This window comes from Delphinus delphis, chromosome X (assembly GCF_949987515.2).
Source record: "Delphinus delphis chromosome X, mDelDel1.2, whole genome shotgun sequence".
Classification (NCBI taxonomy): domain Eukaryota; kingdom Metazoa; phylum Chordata; class Mammalia; order Artiodactyla; family Delphinidae; genus Delphinus; species Delphinus delphis.
In genome coordinates, this window is record NC_082704.1 from 80,441,916 (window position 1) to 80,463,528 (window position 21,613).

Here is a 21,613-nt window from a genome sequence, read left to right on the forward strand (position 1 = left end):
GATAACTTCCTACTTTTACTGAATGTTTACCTTTACTTGTGAGCTTTCACATTTTGTAATTTTCTTGTTTCTAGTTTTAACACTTTTTTTTCCACCTAGAGAAGTTCCTTTAGCATTTGTTGTAAAGCTTGTTTAGTGGTGTGAATTCTTTAAGCTTTTGCTTCTCTGTAAAACTTTTGATTCCTCTGTGAAATATGTGAGAAGCTTCCTGTGTAGAATATTCTTGGTTGTCACTTTTTCTTTACTTTAAATATAATGTGCCACTCCCTTGTGGCCTGCAGATTTTCTGCTGAAAAATCAGCTGATAGCCTTATGAATATTCCCTTGTATATTATTTGTTACTTTTCTCTTCTTGCTTTTAATATTTTCTCATTGTATTTAATTGTCCTCAATTTGATTAATATATATCTTGGTGTGTTCCTCTTTTGGTTGATCCTGTGTGGGGCTCTCTGCTCTTCCTAGCCTTGAGTGACTGCTTCCTTACCCATGTTAGGGAAGTTTTCTGCTATTATCTCTTTAAATAACTTCTCAGGCCCTTTCTCTCTCTCTGTTCTCATTCTGGGACCCCTATAATGCAATTATTGGTGCCTTTGACATTGTCTGAGAGGTCTCTTAACCTGTCCTCATTTCTTTTTGTTTGTTTATTCTGTTCTGCAGCAGTGATTTTCACCACTCTGTTTTCCAGCTCACTTATCCATTCTTATGCCTCATTTATTCTGCTATTGATTCTAGTGTATTTTACATCTCATTTATTATATTCTTCAACTTTGTTTGGTTGTCTTTATTTTTCCTAATTCTTTATTAAAAACTTTTTAAAATTCTTGTTCTTTGCATCCATTCTTTTCCTGAGTTCTTGGATTATCTGTATGATCCTTATGATTGCCTATTATTTGTTCTTCTGGGGTTTTATCTTGTTCCTTCATCTGGAACATGTTCCTCTGCTGTCTCATTTTGTATTGACTTCTATTTGTATTTTTATGTATGTGGAAAGTCAATTATGTTTCTGGGCCTTGGAGAAGTAGCCCTCTGTGGGGGATGTCCTATGTTTCCCAGCAGTACACACCCCTCTAGTCACCCAATGGCCAGGGACTAGCTGGTCCCTGGATATGTTCTGACCCGTTTTGTAGACTCAGTTCCATGGGCTGTCGGACTGTATATTTCTTGCTTGTGGTGTCTGCCCTCTGGTGAATGAGGCTGTTCTAGAGGCTTGTGTAGGCTTCCTGGTGGGAGGGGTCACTGCCTGCCGACTGGTGGCTGGAGTTGTGTCTTGGCTTTCCGGTGGATAAGGACACATCATGGGTCAAGTCTAGAGGTGGCTGTAGACTCAGGAATTCTTTAGGTAGCCTGTCTATTGATTAGTGGGACTGTGTTCCTGCCCTGTTGGTTTTATGACCTGATGCATTCCAACACTGCAGCCTGCAGGCTTTTGGGTGAGGCCAGATATTGGTGCTAATGTCCCAAGCAAGATGTCAGCCTTCAGATGAGTACTCCTGTATATGTTCACCAGCCACCTTTATGTCCCAAGAGAGAGCCACATCTGCACCCACCCCTTCCATTGGAGACCCTTGAAGACCAGAAGGTAGGTCTGGGCCAGGCTCGTTTGAAGTCACTAATTTTGCCCTGGGTCGTGGTGCACATGAGAACCTGTATGCATCCTCCCAGTGTGGAATCTCTGTTTCCCCCTCTCCTGTGGAGCTCCTACAATTAAGATCTGCTGCCCTTCAAAGCCAAATGCTTTGGAGGCTCCTCCTTCTGATGCCAGACCCCCAGATTGGTGAGCCTGATGTGGGGCTCAGAACTCTCACTTCCATGGGAGAAGTTACACAATATAATTATTCTCCAGTTTGTTGGTTGCCCATTACAGGATATGGGATTTAATTATATCAAGAGTGCACCTCTCCTACAATATAATTTAATTTCTTCTTTGTCTTTTTATGTAGAATATCTTTTCCGATACATTCCAGTTCTTTTTCTTTTAATTGACGGTTGTTTAGCAGTTAGTTGTGATTTTGGTGTTCTCATGGGAAGAGGTGAGCTCAAGGTCTTCTACTCCACCATTTTGCCTTCTCTCCTCCTCCCCCATTTTTTTAAGAAAAGTTTTGTCAAATATAGAATTCTTGGTTAACAGTTTTATGTTTTAGAACTTTAAATACATCATCTCACTGGCTTCTAGCCACCATGGTTTCTGATGAGAAACTGGTTCTTATTCTTATTGGGAATCACTTCTACATTATGACTCACTTTGCTCTTGATACTTTAAACATTTTCTCATTGTCTTTGGCTAGAGTCAATATTAATGTGTATGAGGGTAGATCCGCGGGTATATCTATTTGGGTTCATCCTATTTTGAGTTTGTTGAGCTTTTAGATGTGCATCAAATCTGGGAAGTTTTTGACCATTATTTCTTTAAATATTTTATCTACCCCTTTCCCTTTCTTCTGTCCCTCTGTGACTCCCCATTATGTATATATTGGTATTCTTGATGATGTCCCATAGGTCTTAGCCTTGCTCATATTTTTTCCTCTCTGATTCTCAGACTGGATAATTTCAACTGTCCTATCATAAGGGTGTTTTTCCTTTTCAAATCTGCCGTTGAAACACTCTAGTGAAATTTTCACTGAAGTTATGATGCTTTTCTACTCAAAAATTTCTATTTAGCTCATTTTTATAATTAACATCTTACTATTAACATTCTATATTATTTCATATATATTTTCTTACTTCCTCTTAGTTGTTTTTCCATGGATCTACTTAGCTCTTTGAGCATATTTAGGACAGTTGATTTAAAGTCCTCATCTAGCAGGAGATATTTAAGATGGTGGAGGAGTAAGACATGGAGATCACCTTCCTCCCCACAAATACATCAAAAATACATCTACATGTGGAAAAACTCCTACAGAACACCTACTAATGTTGGCAGAAGACCTCAGACTTCCAAAAAGGCAGGAAAATGCCCACATACCTGGGTAGGGCAAAAGAAGAAAGAAAAAGCAGAGACAAAAGAATAGGGATGGGACACACACCTCTGGGAAGGAGCTGTGAAGGAGGAAAATTCTCCACACACTAGAAAGCCCCTTCACTGGCCGAGATGGGGGGTGGGTGGGAGGGAAGCTTTGGAGCCATGGAGGAGAGTCCAGCAACAGGGTTGGAGAGAGCAAAGTGGAGAGATTCCTGCACAGAGGATCAGTGCCAACCAGCCTGAGACACTTGTCTGCTTACCCGCCAGGGTGGGTGGGGGCTGGGAGCTGAGGCTCGGGATTCAGAGGTGAGATCCTAGGGAGAGGACTGAGGTTGGCTGCATGAACAAAGCCTGAAGGAGGCTAGTGTGCCACATCTAGCCCGGAGGGAGTCCAGGAAAAAGTCTGGAACTGCCTAACAGGCAAGAGACCATTGTTTCACAGTGCAAGAGGAGAGGGAATTCAGAGCACTGCCTAAAGGAGCTCCAAAGAGAGGCACAAGCCACAGCTATCAGTGCAGATCCCAGAGATGAGTATGAAACTCTAAGGCTGCTGCTGCAGCCAACAAGAAGCCTGTGTGCAAGCACAGGTCACTATCCACACCTCCCCTCCCAGGAGCCTGTGCAGCCAACCACTGCCAGAGGCCCGTGATCCAGAGACAATTTCCCCGTGAGAACAGAGTGCACCTCAGGCTGTTGCAACATCATGCCAGCCTCTAGCACCACAGGCTCACCCCATATTCCGTATACCTCCCTCCCCCCAGCCTGAGTGAGCAAGACCCCCCTAATCAGCTGCTATTTTAACTCCATCCTGTCTGAAAGAAGAACAGACGCCCTCGGGTGACTTACATGAAGAGACAGGGCCAAATCCAAACCTGAATATCAGGAGCAGTGCAAACAAAGAACAGAAAGGGAAATTTCTCCATGCAGCCTCAGGAGCAGGGGATTAAATCCCCACAATCGGAGCCGAGGGGAAGATGGCGGAAGAGTAAGACACAGAGATCACCTTGCTCCCCACAGATACACTGGAAATACATCTACACGTCGAACAACTTCTACAGAACACCTACTGAATGCTGGCAGAAGACCTCAGACCTCCCAAAAGGCAAGAAAGTCCCCATGTACCTGGGTAGGGAAAAAGAAAAAAGAATAAACAGAGACAAAAAGATAGGGATGGGACCTGCACCAGTGAGAGGGAGCTGTGAAGGAGGAAAGGTTTCCACACACTAGGAAGCCCCTTCACGGGTGGAGACTGCAGGTGGCGAAGGGGGAAAGCTTCGGAGCCGCAGAGGAGAGCACTGCAACAGGGGTGCAGAGGGCAAAGTGGAGAGATTCCCGCACAGAGGATCGGTGCCAACTGGGACTGACCAGCCCGAGAAGATTGTCTGCTCACCCGCCAGGGCTGGCCGGGCTGGGAGCTGAAGCTCGGGCTTCGGTTGGAGCACAGGGAGAGGACTGGGGTTGGCGGCATGAACACAGCCTGCAGGGGGTTAGTGCAGCATGGCTAGCCAGGATGGAGACTGGGGAAAAGTCTGGACCGGACGAAGAGGCAAGAGACATTTTCTTCCCTCTTTGTTCCCTGGTGCGTGAGAAGAGGGGATTAAGAGTGCTGCTTAAAGGAGCTCCAGAGATGGGCGTGAGCCGCAGCTAACAGCGCAGACCACAGAGACGGGCATGAGACACTAAGGCTGCTGCTGCCGCCACCAAGAAGCCTGTGTGCGAGCACAGGTCACTATCCACAATCCCCTCCCGGGGAGCCTGTGCAGCCCGCCACTGGCAGGGTCCCGGGACCCAGGGACAACTTCCCCGGGAGAACGCTCGGTGCGCCACGGGCTGGTGCAACGTCACGTCGGCATCTGCTGCCACAGGCTCACCCCACACTCCGTACTGCTCCGTCCCCCGACCTGAGTGAGCCAGAGTCCCCAAAGCAGCTGCTCCTTTAATCATGTCCTGTCTGAGCGAAGAATAGATGCCCTCTGCCGACCTACATGCAGAGGCGGAGCCAGATCCAAAGCTGAGCCCCGGGAACTGTGAGAACAAAGAAGAGAAAGGAACTCACTCCCAGCAGCCTCAGAAGCAGCGGATTAAAACTCCACAAACAACTTGATCTACCTTGCATCTGTGGAATATATGAATAGACAACAAATCATCCCAAAATGAGGAGGTGGACTTTGAGAGCAAGATTTATGATTTTTTCCCCTTTTCCTCTTTTAGTGAGTGTGTATGTGTATGCGTCTGTGTGAGATTTTGTCCATATAGCTTTGCTTCCACCATTTTTCCTAGGGTTCTATCCATCCATTTTTGTTTTCTATTTTTTTAAAACAATTCTTTTTCTTAATAATTATTTTTTATTTTAATAGCTTTATTTTATTTTATATTATCTTCTTTCTATCTTTCTTTCTTTCCTTCCTTCCCCCCTTCCTTCCTTCTTCCCTCCCTCTCTCCCTCCCTCTCTCCTTTCCTTCTTTCTTTCTTTCTTTCTTTCTTTCTTTCTTTCTTTCTTTCTTTCTTTCTTTCTTTCTTTCTTTCTTTCTCTCTTTCCTTCCTTCCTTCCTTCCTTCCTTCCTTCCTTCCTTCTTTCTTTCTTTTTTTCTTTCTTTCTTTCTTTCTTTCTTTCTTTCTTTCTTTCTTTCTTTCTTTCTTTCTTTCTTCCTTTCTTTCTTTCTAATTTTCCTCCCTTTTATTCTGAGCCGTGTGGATGAAAGGATCTTGGTGCTGCAGCCAGGAGTCAGTGCTGTGCCTCTGAGGTGGGAGAGCCAACTTCAGGACACTGCTCCACAAGAGACCTTCCAGCTCCACATAATATCAAATGGCGAAAATCTCCCAGAGATATCCATCTCAACACCAGCACTCAGCTTCACTCAAGGACCAGCAAGCTACAATGCTGGACGCCCTATGCCAAACAACTAGCAAGACAGGAACACAACCACACACATTAGCAGAGAAGCTGCTTAAAATCATAATAAGTCCACAGACACCCCAAGACACACCACCAGATGTACACCTGCCCACCAGAAAGACAAGGTCCAGCCTCATTCATCAGAACTCAGGCACTAGTCCCCTCCACCAGGAAGCCCACACAACCCATGGAACCAACCTTAGCCACTGGGGACAGACACCAAAAACAATGGGAACTACGAACCAGCAGCCTGCAAAAAGGAGACCCCAAACACAGTAAGATAAGCAAAATGAGAAGACAGAAAAACACACAACAGATGAAGGAGCAAGATAAAAACCGACCAGACCTAACAAACGAAGAGGAAATAGGCAGTCTACCTGAAAAAGATTTCAGAATAATGATAGTAAAGATGATCCAAAATCTTGGAAATAGAATAGACAAAATGCAAGAAACATTTAACAAGACCTAGAAGAACGAAAGATGAAAGAAGTAACAATGAACAACACGCCACTGGCATTTTTCACAGTAGTAGAACAAAAAAATTTCACAAAAGACCCCGAATAGTAAAAGCATTCTTGAGAACGAAAATCGGAGCTGGAGGAATCAGGCTTCCTGACTTTAGACTATGCTACAAAGCTACAGTAATCAAGACAGTATGGTACTGGCACAAAAATACTCTAAAAGGGATCAATAGCAGAATAACTGAGGCAGAAGAATGGATAAGTGTCCTGGCAGATAAAATAGTGGAAATAACTACTGCAGAGCACATTAAAGAAAAAAGAATGAAAAGAACTGAGGACACTCTCAGAGACCTCTGGGACAACATTAAATGCACCAACATTCGAATTATAGGGGTTCCAGAAGAAGAAGAGATAAAGAAAGGGACTGGGAAAATATCTGAAGAGATTATAGTTGAAAGCTTCCCTAATATGGGAAAGGAAATAGTTAATCAAGCCCAGGAAGCACAGAGACTCTCATACAGGATAAATCCTAGGAGAAACACACCAGGACACATACTAATCAAACTGTCAAAAATTAAATACAAAGAAAACATATTAAAAGCAGCAAGGAAAAAACAATAATTAACACACAAGGGAATCCCCATAAGGTTAACAGCTGATCATTCAGCAGAAACTCTGCAAGCCAGAAGGGAGTCGCAGGACATATTTAAAGTGATGAAGGGGAAAAACCTGCAACCAAGATTACTGTACCCAGCAAGGATCTCATTCAGATTTGATGGAGAAATTAAAACCTTTACAGACAAGCAAAAGCTGAGAGAGTTTAGCACCACCAAACCAGCTTTACAACAAATACTAAAGGAATTTCTCTAGGCAAGAAACACAAGAGAAGGAAATGACCTACAATAATGAACCCAAAACAATTAAGAAAATGGGAATAGTAACATACATATTGATAGTTACCTTAAATGTAAATGGACTAAATGCTCCCACCAAAAGACACAGATTGGCTGAATGGATACAAAAACAAGACCCATATATATGCTGTCTACAAGAGACCCACTTCAGACCTAGAGACACATACAAACTGAAAGTAAGGGGATGGAAAAAGATATTCCATGCAAATGGAAACCAAAAGAAAGCTGGAGTAGCAATTCTCATATCAGAAAAAATAGACCTTAAAATAAAGACTATTAGAAGAGATAAAGAAGGACACTACATAATGATCAAGGGATCGATCCAAGAAGAAGATATAACAACTGTAAATATTTATGCACCCAACATAGGAACACCTCAATACATAAAGCAAATACTAACAGCCATAAAAGAGGAAATCGACAGTAACACATTCATAGTAGGGGCTATAACACCCCACTTTCACCAATGGACAGATCATCCAAAATGAAAATAAATAAGGAAACACAAGCTTTAAATGATACATTAAACAAGATGGACTTAATTGATATTTATAGGACACTCCATCCAAAAACAACAGAATACACATTTTTCTCAAGTGCTCATGGAACATACTCAAGGCTAGATCATATATTCTTTCACAAATCAAGAAATGGTAAATTTAAGAAAACTGAAATTGTATCAAGTATCTTTTCTGACCACAGTGCTATGAGACTAGATATCAATTACAGGAAAAGATCTGTAAAAAATACAAACACATGGAGGCTAAACAATACACTACTTGATAAAGAAGTGATCACTGAAGAAATCAATGAGGAAATTAAAAAATACTTAGAAACAAATGACAATGGAGACACCATGACCCAAAATCAATGGGATGCAGCCAATGCAGTTCTAAGAGGGATGGTTATAGCAATACAATCCTACCTTAAGAAAAAGGAAACATCTCGAATAAACAACCTAACCTTGCACCTAAAGCAATTAGTAAAGAAGAACAAAAAATTCCCAAAGTTAGCAGAAGGAAAGAAATCATAAAGATCAGATCAGAAATAAATGAAAAATAAATGAAGGAAATGATAGCAAAGATCAGTAAAACTAAAAACTGGTTTTTTGAGGAGATAAGCAAAATTGAGAAACCGTTAGCCAGACTCATCAAGAAAAAAAGGGAGAAGACTCACATCAATAGAACTAGAAATGAAAAAGGAGAAGTAACAACTGACACTGCAGAAATATAAAGGAACATGAGAGATTACTACAAGCAACTCTATGCCAATAAAATGGAAAACCTTGAAGAAATGGACAATTTCTTAGAAATGCACAACCTGACAAGACTGAATCAGGAAGCAATAAAAATATGAACAGACCAATCACAAGCACTGATATTGAAACTGTGATTAAAAATCTTCCAACAAGAAAAAGCCCAGACCAGATGGCTTCACAGGGGAATTCTATCAAATATTTATAGAAGAGCTAACACCTATCCTTCTCAAAGTCTTCCAAAATACAGCAGAGGGAGGAACACTCCCAAACTCATTCTACAATGGCACCATCACCCTAATACCAAAACCAGACAAGGATGTCACAAAGAAAGTAAATTACAGGCCAATATCACTGATGAACATAGATGCAAAAATCCTCAACAAAATACTAGCAAACAGAATCCAACAGCACATTAAAAGGATCATACACCATGATCAAGTGGGGTTTACTCCAGGAATGCAAGGATTCTTCAATATACGCAAATCAATAAACGTGATAAACCATATTAACAAATTGAAGGAGAAAAACCAAATGATCATTTCAATAACTGCAGAGAAAGCTTTTGACAAAATTCAACACGGATTTATGATAAAAACCCTGCAGAAAGTAGGCATAGAGGGAATTTTCCTCAACATAATAAAGTCCATATATGACAAACCCACAGTCAACATCATCCTCAATGATGAAAAACTGAAAACATTTCCACTAAGATTAGGAACAAAACATGGTTGCCCACTCTCACCACTCTTATTCAACATAGTTTTGGAAGTTTTAGCCACAGCAATCAGAGTCGAAAAAAAATAAAAGGAATCCAAATCAGAAAAGAAGTAAAGCTGTCACTGTTTGCAGATGACATGATACTCTACATAGAGAATCCTAAAGATGCTACCAGAAAACTACTAGAGCTAATCAATGAATTTGGTAAAGTGGCAGGATACAAAATTAATGCACAGAAACCTCTGGCATTCCTATCAGAAACCTCTGGCATTCTTATCACACTAATGATGAAAAATCTGAAAGTGAAATGAAAAAACACTGCCATTTACCATTGCAACAAAAAGAATAAAATATCTAGGAATAAACTTACCTAAGGAGACAAAAGACCTCTACGCACAAAATTATAAGACACTGATGAAAGAAATTAAGGATGATGCAAATAGATAGAGAGATATACAATGTTCCTGGATTGGAATAATCAACATTGTGAAAATGACTCTACTACGCAAAGCAATCCACACATTCAATGCAATCCCTATCAAACTACCACTGGCATTTTTCACAGTAGTAGAACAAAAAATTTCACAAAAGACCCCGAATAGTAAAAGCATTCTTGAGAACGAAAATCGGAGCTGGAAGAATCAGGCTTCCTGACTTTAGACTATGCTACAAAGCTACAGTAATCAAGAGAGTATGGTACTGGCACAAAAACAGAAAGATAGATCAAAGGAACAGAACAGAAAGCCCAGAGATAAACCCACACACATATGGTCACCTTATCTTTGATAAAGGAGGCAGGAATTGTAGAGTGAAGAAAGGACAGCCTCTTCAATAAGTGGTTCTGGGAAAACTGGACAGGTACATGTAAAAGTATGATATTAGATCACTCCCTAACACCATACACAAAAATAAGCTCAAAATGGATTAAAGACCTAAATGTAAGGCCAGAACCTGTCAAACTCTCTGAGGAAAACATAGGCAGAACACTCTATGACATAAATCACAGCAAGATCCTTTTTGAACCACCTCCTAGATAAATGGAAATAAAAACAAAAATAAACAAATAGGACCTATGAAACTTCAAAGCTTTTGCACAGCAAAGGAAACCATGAACAAGACCGAAAGACAACCCTGAGAATTGAAGAAATAATATTTGCAAATGAAGCAACTGACAAAGGACTAATCTCCAATAATTATAAGCAGCTCATGCAGCTCAATAACAAAAAAACAAACAACCCAATCCAAATATGGGCAGAAGACCTAAATAGACATTTCTCCTAAGAAGATATACAGACTGCCAACAAACACATGAAAGAATTCTCAACATCATTAATCATTAGAGAAATGCAAATCAAAACTACAATGAGATATCATCTCACACCAGTCGGAATGGCGATCATTAAAAATCTAGAAGCAATGAATGCTGGAGAGGGTGTGGAGAAAAGGGAACACTCTTGCACTGCTGGTGCGAATGTGAATTGGTACAGCCACTATGGAGAACAGTATGGAGGTTCCTTAAAAAACTAAAAATAGAACTACCATATGACCCAGCAATCCCACTACTGGACATATACCCTGAGAAAACCATAATTCAAAAAGAGTCATGTACCAAAATGTTCATTGCAGCTCTATTTACTATAGCCCGGAGATGGAAACAACGTAAGTGCCCATCATCGGATGAATGGATAAAGAAGATGTGGCACATATATACAATGGAATATTACTCAGCCATAAAAAGAAATGAAATTGAGCTATTTGTAATGAGGTGTATGCACCTAGAATCTGTCATACAGAGTGAAGTAATTCAGAAAGAGAAAGACACATACCGTATGCTAACACATATATATGGAATTTAAGAAAAAAATGTCATGAAGAACCTAGGGGTAAGACAGGAATAAAGACACAGACCTACTAGAGAATGGACTTGAGGATATGGGGAGAGGGAAAGGTAAGCTATGACAAAGCGAAAGCATGGCATGGGCATATATACACTACGAAACATAAAATAGATAGCTAGTGGGAAGCAGCCACATAGCACAGGGAGATCAGCTCGGTGCTTTGTGACCAACTAGAGGGGTGGGATAGGGAGGGTGGCAGGGTGGGAGGGAGATGCAAGAGGGAAGAGATATGGGAACATATGTATATGTATAACTGATTCACTTTGTTATAAAGCAGAAAGTAACACCATTTTAAAGCAATTATACTCCAATAAAGATGTAAAAAAAAAAACAACCCACATTCATCTTTATGAACCCTGCATCTGTGGAGAACCTGAATAGAAAATGAATGTTCCCAAACTTTAGACAGTGGGCTTTGGTAGCAACTGTAGAGTTGAGGTTTCCTGTCTGGGACTGATATATATCTGATTTTATGTTTATCTTAGTTTAGTGTTTAGCACTTGTTATCATTGGTGGATTTGTTTATTTGTTTGGCTGCTCTCTTCTTTTTATTGTTATTTTAATTTTTATTTTAATAGTTTCTTTATTTTTCCTCCCTCCTCTACTGAGCCGTGTGGCTAACAGTGTCTTGGTGCTCTGGCCTGGTGTCAGGACTAGCCTCTGCGGTGGGAGAGCAGAGTTCAGGACATTGGACCACAAGACACCTCCCAGCCCCAAACAATATCAATTGTCAAGAACCCTCCCAGAGATCTCTATCTCAACACTAAGAACCCTCTACCCAATGGCCAGCAAACTCCATTCCTGGTTGCCCCATGCCAGACAAGAACAAAACAAAACCCATTAGAAAAGAGGCCATCTAAAATCATACTAAGTTCACAGACACCACAAAACTTACCACTGGAAGTGGGCCTGCACACCAGAAAGACAAGATCAAGCCCCACCCACCAAAATACAGGAACGAGTCCCCTACACCAGTAATCCTACACAATACACTGAACCAACCTCACCCACTGAGGTAAGACACCAAAAAAAAAAAAAAAAACCAGGAACTACAAACTTGCAGTCTGTGAAAAGGAGACCCCACACAGTAGGTTAAACAAAATGAGAAGAGGGAAAAATATGCGGCACATGAAGGAGCAAGGTAAAAACCCACAAAAACAAACAAATGAGGAGGAAATAGGCAGTCTACCTGAAAAGGAATTCAGAGTAATGATAGTAAAGATGATCCAAAATCTCAGAAGTAGAATGGAGAAAATACAAGAAACGTATAACAAGGACCTAGAAGAACTAAAGAGAAAACAATGATGGACAACACAATAAATGAAATTTTAAATTCTCTGGAAGGAATCAATAGCAGAATAACTGAGGCAGAAGAACGGAAAAGTGACCTGGAAGATAAAATAGTGGAAATAACTCCCAAGAGCAGAATAAAGAAAGATGAATGAAAAGAATTGAGGACAGTCTCAGAGACTTCTTGGACAACATTAACCGCACCAATATTCGAATTATAGAGGTCACAAAAGAAGAGAAAAAGAAAGGGAATGAGAAAATATTTAAAGAGATTATGGTTGAAAACTTCTCTAACATGGGAAAGGAATGAGTCAATCAAGTCCAGGAAGTGCAGACCATCCCATATAGGATAAATCCAAGGTGAAACACACCAAGACACATATTAATGAAACTTTGAAAAATTAAATGCAAATAAAAAATATTAAAAGCAGCAAAGGAAAAGCAACAATTAACATAAAAGGGAATCCCCATAAGGTTAACAGCTGATCTTTCTGCAGAAACACTGCAAGCCAGAAGGGAGTGGCAGGACATATTTAAAGTGATGAAAGGGAAAAATCTACAATCAAGATTACTCTAACCAGTAAGGATCTCATTCAGATTCGATGGAGAAGTAAAAACCTTTACAAACAAGCAAAAGTTAAGAGAATTCAACACCACCAAACCAGCATTACAACAAATGCTAAAGGAACTTCTCTAGGTAGGAAACACAAGAGAAGGAAAAGACCAACAAAAACAAACACAAAATAATTAAGAAAATGGTAATAGGAACATACATATTGATAATTACCTTAAATGTAAATGGATAAAATGTCCCAACCAAAAGATACAGACTGGCTGAATGGATACAAAAACAAAATCCGTATGTATGCTGTCTACAAGAGACCAACTTCAGAACTATGGAAACATACAGAGTAAAAACGACGGGATGCAAAAAGATATTCCATGCAAATAGAAATCAAAAGAAAGCAGGAATACCAATACTCATATCAGAAAAAAATATATGTTAAAATAAAGACTATTACAAGAGACAAAGAAGAACATTACATAATGATCAAGGGATCAATCCAAGAAGATATAACAATTGTAAATATTTATGTACCCAAATAAGAGCACTTCAATACCTAAGGCAAATGCCAACAGCCATAAAAGGGGACATTGACAGTAACACAATCATAGTAGGGGACTTTAACACCCCACTTTCACCAATGGAGAGATCAACCAAAATGAAAATAAATAAGGAAACACAAGGTTTAAATGACATATTAGACAAGATGGACTTAATTGATATTTATAGGACATTACATCCAAACACAATACACTTTCTACTCGAGTACTCATGGAACATTCTCTAGGATAAATCATATACTGGGTCACAAATCAAGCCTATCTTAAGAAAATTGAAATCATACCAAGTATCTTTACTGGCCACAACGCCATGAGACTAGATATCAATTACAGGAAAAAATCTGTAAGAAATACAAACACATGGAGGCTAAACAACACACTACTTAATAACCAACAGATCACTGAAGAAATCAAAGAGGAAATCAAAAAATACCTAGAAACAAATGACAATTAAAACACAGTCACCCAAAACGTATGGGATGCAAGAAAAGCAGTTCTAAGAAGGACGTTTATAGCAATACAACCCTACCTAAAGAAACAAGAAACATCTCAAATAAACAACCTAACCTTACACCTAAAGCAATTAGATAAAATAGAACAAAAAGCCCCAAAGTTAGTGGAAGGAAAGAAATCATAAAGATGTGATCAGAAATAAATAAAAAGAAATGAAGTAAACAATAGTAAAGATCAATAAAACTAAAACCTGGTTCTTGAGAAGATAAATACAACTGATAAACAATTAGCCAGACACATCAAGAAATAAAGGGAGAAGACTCAAATTAACAATATTAGATATGAAAAAGGAGAAGTAACAACTGACACTGCAAATATAAAAAGGATCATGAAAGATTACTACAAGCAACTATATGACAATAAAATGGACAATCTGGAAGAAACGGACAAATTCCTTGAAAAGCACAACCTTCTGTGACTGAACCAGGAAGATATACAAATGATAAACAGACCATTCACAATCACTGAAATTGAAACTCTGATTAAAAATCTTCCAACAAACAGAAGTCCAGGACTAGATGGCTTCACAGGAGAATTGTATCAAACATTCAGAGAACAGCTAACACCTATCCTTCTCAAACTCTTCCAAAATATAGGAGAGGGAGGAACACTCCCAAACTCATTCTACGAGGCCAGCATCACCCTGATACCAAAAACAGACAAAGATATCACAAAAAAAGAAAATTACAGGCCAATCTCACTGATGAACATAGATGCAAACATCCTCAACAAAATACTAGGAAACAGAATCCAACAGCACATTACAAGGATCGTACACTATGATCAAGTGGGGTTTATCCCAGGAATGAAAGGATTCTTCAATATATGCAAATCACTCAGTGTGATACACCATAATAACAACTTGAATGATACAAGCGATATGACAATATCAATAGATGCAGAAAAATCTTTTGAAAAGTTCAACACCCATTTTTTAAACTCTCCAGAAAGTAGGCATAGACAGAACATCCCCCAACATAATAAAAGACATATATGACAAACCCAGAGCCAACATCATTCTTAATGGTGAAAAACTGAAACCATTTCCTCTAAGATCAGGAACAAGAAAAGGTTGCTCACTCTCACCACTGTTATTCAACATAGTTTTGGAAGTTTTAGATAGGGCAATCAGAGAAGAAAAAGAATTAAAAGGAATTCAAATTGGGAAAAGAAGAAGTAAAACTGTCACTTTTTGCAGATGACATGATACTACACATAAAGAATCCTAAGGATGCTACCAGAAAACTACTAGAGCTAATCAATGAATTTAGTATAGTAGCAGGATAGAAAATTAATGCACAGAAATCTCTTGCATTCCTATACACTAACAAGGAAAAATCTGAAAGAGAAATTAAGGAAATACCCCCATTTACCATTGCAACAAAAAGAATGAAATACCTAGGAATAAACCTATCTAAGGAGACAAGAAACCTGTATGCAGAAAACTATAAGACACTGATGAAAGAAATTAAAGATGATACAGAGGGAGTGATATACGATGTTCTTGGATTGGAAGAATCAATATTGTGAAAAAGACTGTACTACCCAAAGCAATCTACAGATTCAATGCAATCCCTATCAAACTACCAATGACATTTTTCACAGAACTAGAACAAAAAAGTTCACAATTTGTATGGAAACACAAAAGACCCCAAATAGCCAAAGCAAACTTGAGAAAGAAAAAAGGAGCTGGAGGAGTCAGGTTCCCTCACTTCAGACTATACTACAAACTACAGTAATCAAGACAGTATTCTACTGCCACAAAAACAGAAATATAGATCAGTGGAACAGGATAGAAAGCCCAGAGATAGCCCCATGCACATATGGTCACCTTATTTTTGATAAAGGAAGGAAGAATATACAATGGAGAAAAGACAGCCTTTTCAATAAGTGGTTCAGGGAAAACTGGACAGCTACATGTAGAAGAATGAAATTAGAACATTCTGTAACACCATACACAAAAAATAAACTCTAAATGGATTAAAGACCTAAATATATGCCAAACACTATAACACTCTTTGAGGAAAACACTCTATGACATAAATCACAGCAAGAACTTTTTGACCCAACTCCTAGAGAAATGGAAATAAAAACAAAATAAACAAATGGGACCTAATGAAACTTAAATATTTTGCGCAGTAAAGGAAAATATAAACAAGACGAAAAGACAACACTTAGAATGGGAGAAAATATTTGCAAATGAATCAACAGTCACAGGATTAGTCTCCAAAATGGATAAACAGCTCATGCAGCTCAATATTAAAAAAACAACACAATCAAAAAATGGGCAGAAGACCTAAACAGACATTCCTCTAAAGAAGACATACAGATGGCCAACAAACACACGAAAATATGCTCAACATCACTAATCATTTGAGAAATGCAAATCAAAACCACAATGAGGTATCACCTGACACTGGTCAGAACGGCCATCATCAAAAAATCTACAAACAATAAGTGCTGGACAGGGTGTGGAGAAAAGGGAACACTCTTGCACTGTTGGTGGGAATGTAAATTGATACAGCCACTATGGAGAACAGTATGGAGGTTCCTTAAAATCCAAAAATAGAACTACCATACGACCCAGCAATCCCACTACTGGTCATATACCCTGAGAAAACCATAATTCAAAAAGAGTCATGTACCACAATGTTCATTGCAGCTCTATTTACAATAGCCAGGACTTGGAAGCAACCTAGGTGTCCATCAACAGATGAATGGATAAAGAAGATGTGGCACATATATACAATGGAATATTTCTCAGCCATAAAAACAAATAAATTGAGTTATTTGTGGTGAGGTGGATAGACCTAGAATCTGTCATACACAGTGAAGTAAGTCAGAAATTGAAAAACAAATACTGTATGCTAACACATGTCTGTGGATTCTAAAAAAAAAAAAAAAAAGGTCTGATGAACCTAGGGACAGGACAAGAGTAAAGATGCCATTGTAGAGAATGGACTTGAGGATATGGTGATGGAGAAGGGTATGCTGGGACGAAGTGAGAGAGTGACATGGACATATATACACTACCAAATGTAAAATAGATAGCTAGTGGGAAGCAGCTGCATATCACAGCAGATGATCTCAGTGCTTTGTTACCACTTAGATGGGTGGGATAGGGAGGGTGGGAGGGAGATTCTAGATGGAGGGGATATGGGAATATATGTATACATATAGCTGATTCACCTTGTTTTACAGCAGAAACTAACTCAACTTTTTAAAGCAATTATACTCTAATAAAGATGTTAAATAAATAAAAAATAATAAATAAAAAACAGTTGCATTAAGGAAAAAAATAATAATAAATCCTCATCTAATAAGTTGAATGTTTTGTTTTCAGCAATGAATTTTATGTATTTTTTTGTGTGTATGGATCAAACATACTTTCCTGTGTCTTTGTAATCTTGTGTTTTTTTCCATTGAAAGTTGGAATTTTTAATATTATAATGTGGGAACTCTGGAAATAAGTTTCTCCTCCTTTCCAAGGTTTGCCATTGCTGAGGGCTGCAGTCATCCATTTGTTTAGTGACTTGTACAAGCTGTATTTGCAAAGATTGTGGGGATTTTTGTCATGTATTTTGCCTAAAGTGTTTCTTCTATTATCTTAGCAGTCATCTAGCGACCTGACAGATAATTACCTAAATGCTTGGGACCCCCCTCCACAAAAGAAATAGTTCTTCTTGTTTTGAAGATTGGCTCTGAACTGAGGCACTCCTTCAGTGTTAAGCAAGGCTGCCTATGATTTTGTCTTGGCATTTACCTCCTGCTTGTGTGGAGCTCACAGAGTTGCAAACCTAGGATCCTCTCATGATTTTTCTAGACATTCATCCCAGCTCTGGAAATGACTGTTGCTCTCAAGGTACCTCAGTATACATGGTAACAATTTTCTTTTTGTTAGCTCCTGGTGCCATAGCAAATACCATAGACTGGGTGGCAGAAATTCATTTCTCCCAAGTCTGGAGGCTGAGAAGACCAAAATCAAGGTGCCTGCTGATTTGGTTCCTGATGAGAACCATCTTTCTAATTAGCAGATAGATGCCTTCTTGCTGTATCCAAACATCATGGAGAAATAATCTGTCTCATGTCTTTATCATAAGGGCACTAAGCCTATTCATGAGGGCTCCATCCTCATGTCCTAATGACGTCCCCAAATCTCCACCTCTAAATACCATCACAATTGGATTAAATATAAAACATATAAACTTTGAGAGAACACATTCAGTCCATAGCACACTTCAAATCTCTTCAAAATTTCCCCCAAATCTTCCTCCTCATTTCCTCCTTCCCAGTCTTTTGGATATGTCTGCTGCCTCCCCCATCTACTCTCCCTTGCCCCATGCAGCTACACATAATATGTCCTTAAAGGTTTTTGACAGATGTCACTGCCATCTGGAAAGCCACTCCAGCCCTGGGTGGGAGAGAGGGGCACAGGAGGTGTAGGAACAATGTCAGCCTCTGAGCCAGTCCCTTAGGGAACTTTCAGACAGATCAAAATACACAACCACAAGCTTTTGATAGCAAGGTTCTTATTGCTCCACTGACACCAACAACCTGCACCAGGAATGCAGGCCTCCATCCTCCCAGCTACTGATTAACTGGAAACTGAGGATGTTAAATGGGTAAGCCCAAATGCCACAATACTTTCTTACCAAAATTTGTCAACCCCCCCCGAAATGGTGTAGTTTTGTTTGTTTTTATTTTTTTTGATTCCAGAGTTCTGGGAAAAAAATTGATTCTGTCATTTTTGCCAGGTTAATGATTGCTTCAGTGGAGGGCCTGGTTTTTGAGTTCCCTACTTTTCCATTTTCCATAATATTACTCTATTATCCTTGTCCTAAATTTTTTACTGTAATTAACTGGAATTCTTACCATCTGTGCTGCTGTGGACAGAGATTAGTTGACACCTGTGACTGTATTTGTTCCCTGATATATAAACAAGAGTTAGGAAACACTTGCATCAGATTTCCAGAAACTTGAGACTTCACAAGAAAATGGTCAACCCACTCTTGGACCTCACAAGGATTTAGCTTGTCTAGACAAACCAGGGTTCAGGTATCATTAGCTTCCACAAAGAGGTGAGGGTTATTAAGCAATAATGCCATACATTTCATCATATTCTTCCAGGTGTCTTGCCAGCCTGGACAAGATAAATCATTTCTGGGTTATAGACAACTTACCTGGGAATGTTACTGAACCTTTGACACCCCACTGGTTTATCTCTGCCTCTCTTGCCACCAGGAATGAGTGTTAGAAGCCTAGGGTGCCACATTGGATGGCACTGGTGAAGGAAAGAAGAAAATGATGCTCCTTATAAGATGAGCATTCATTCAACTGGTCTTTGGGTCCTCTGAGAGACACAGAGAGGCTGTAAATTATTGTTATGGGCACACTTAAGTGAGAGGGATTGGGCTTTGACTCTTTCCAGGTTCTAACTCTCATGAACTGTGTGCCTTTTGTTACCGAACCATGTTTGTTTTGCCCAATACACAGTAAGCCAAAATGCTGAGACTCTGATGTTTGCAGCAAAGAGAGTATTTGTTTGCAAGGTAGCCAAGGGAGGAGACTGAAGAACATATCTCAAATCTGCCTCCCTAAAGGTAAGGGCTTGGGTTATTAGTGGGATAAAGTATAAAGGAGTAGGACAGTCAGAGGCATGGGGAGTGTGAGGAAAGCTGATTTGAAAAAGATGTGGTAATCGCTGTTCTGTGCATACATACCTGGGATACCGGCCTCCGCACGTTCTGAGGGTGGCCCTTTGATATCATAAACTCACCAAGCTGACCCTCATGCATGACCAGTTGAAGGGTCAGTAGTCCTGTAACCAAGCAGGACTCTATAGGGTCTTCTGCAGTCAGACCTCTCCACCTGACTCTTGTTTGTGGAGAAATTCTAGCCTCCTAGACCCTCCCTTAGTTCCAAAGTGCAGATTAAATCAGAGAAGTGAGGAAATGCAGAAACAAAGGAAAACAGTCAAGTAAGACAAAATAATTGTTTAGCCATTAAACAAAGTCAAAGACCTTTAGTTCCCCCTCAAGGGCTATAGATAATATCCTGAGTCATATCCTTGAGCTGTTTTGCAGATACTGAAAACCCCACCAGGTGGAAAAAGCTAACTGCATATTGAGCACAAACTCATAGTCCACAGACCAATTGGAAACAGAGGGTTGGTGATGTTGACTCCCGAATACCTCACCACCAACCAATCAGAAGAATGTCCACAAGCTCATCATGCACCCCACTACCCTTCCCTTACCCTGTCTTTTAAAACCTTTCTCTGAAAGCCAGCAGGAAGATCAGGTCTTTAAAGCATTATCTACCAGTACTCTTTGTTTGGCCTTTCAATAACTGTTACACTTTCCCTCACCACATCCTGGTGTCAGTAGATTGGCTTTAGTGCATGTGGGTGAGCAGACACAAGTTTGGTTCGGTAGCAGTCCTATCCAGTCTTTATAAGCCCAGCTCAAGCTAGATGCAGCTGACCCCAAATTCCTGAAAAATAACCTGGGCAAATATTTTATTGTTTAGGTGACTTGCCACTTGGAGAACGTGCAAGTCTTAAAATGACCTTGATTAGAGAAGGCAAGTGAAATGGATTTAACCTGCGCTTTCACCTTGGGCAAGTCTCCTAACCTCTCTGAGTCTCCAATTCTCTCATCCATTGACCGTGGCTACTTTTCTGCCTCACCGGGCTACTGTGAGAATAAATGCAAAAAATTAGGTAACAAATATGAATATTTACTATAGATTCAGAGCCTTCCTATGGCCAGGCTCTTTGATCAAACAATTTCTATTCTTGAGGTTATTTCATCCTCATGAAAACCCATGAAGCAAGTGGTGTTGTCCCTCTTGCAAACTAAAGATCAGACAACTGAAGTAACTTGCCTAGTGTTACACAGTAAGTATAGAGCCTAGACTAAAACCCAGGCCAATCTGTTGAAAGGTTTAAAAATGAGATGGTGAACATGAAGACTGTTGATCTCATGAGCCTCAGGAGGCCTCCCAGCCTATGTTCCAGGATCTATGAGAAAGTCCCCCACCCAGTTAATGCTAACACTGACTGGGGTTGGCTTTATGCTGCATATCATTTTATATCACCTCACCCCTCCCCTGCGTGGTAGATATTACTATCATTATCCTCATTTTAGAGACAAGAGAACTGAGGCACAGAGAGATCTAGTGACTCACCCATGGTTACATAGCTGGCAAACAGCAGTTCTAGGAAGTGGACTCAGACTCCAGGAAAAGGTGTCTCATCTTTACAACATGCTGTTTCATCTTCATGCAATGTGTTTTCTTACCCAGGATCTGGGGTAGGTACATTTCCTGCCTGCCAAGTTCTCCCAGTCATAAGCACTCAGCCCAATCCCTGGCATGTGGTGATGCTTCTCTGCTCTACCAGGCCAAGACATTGTGATTCAACTCAGGTTCTCCCCTATGCCTCTGCCTTCTTCTTCCTCTCCCTACTACTTCCCTGTGAAAAGGCCAATGACAAAAATAATTCACAGGGCTTCCCTCTGTGTCTTTGGTAACTACCCTGTGACAAGTCAAGAGTGCTAGTGCCTGACAAACACCACTGTTT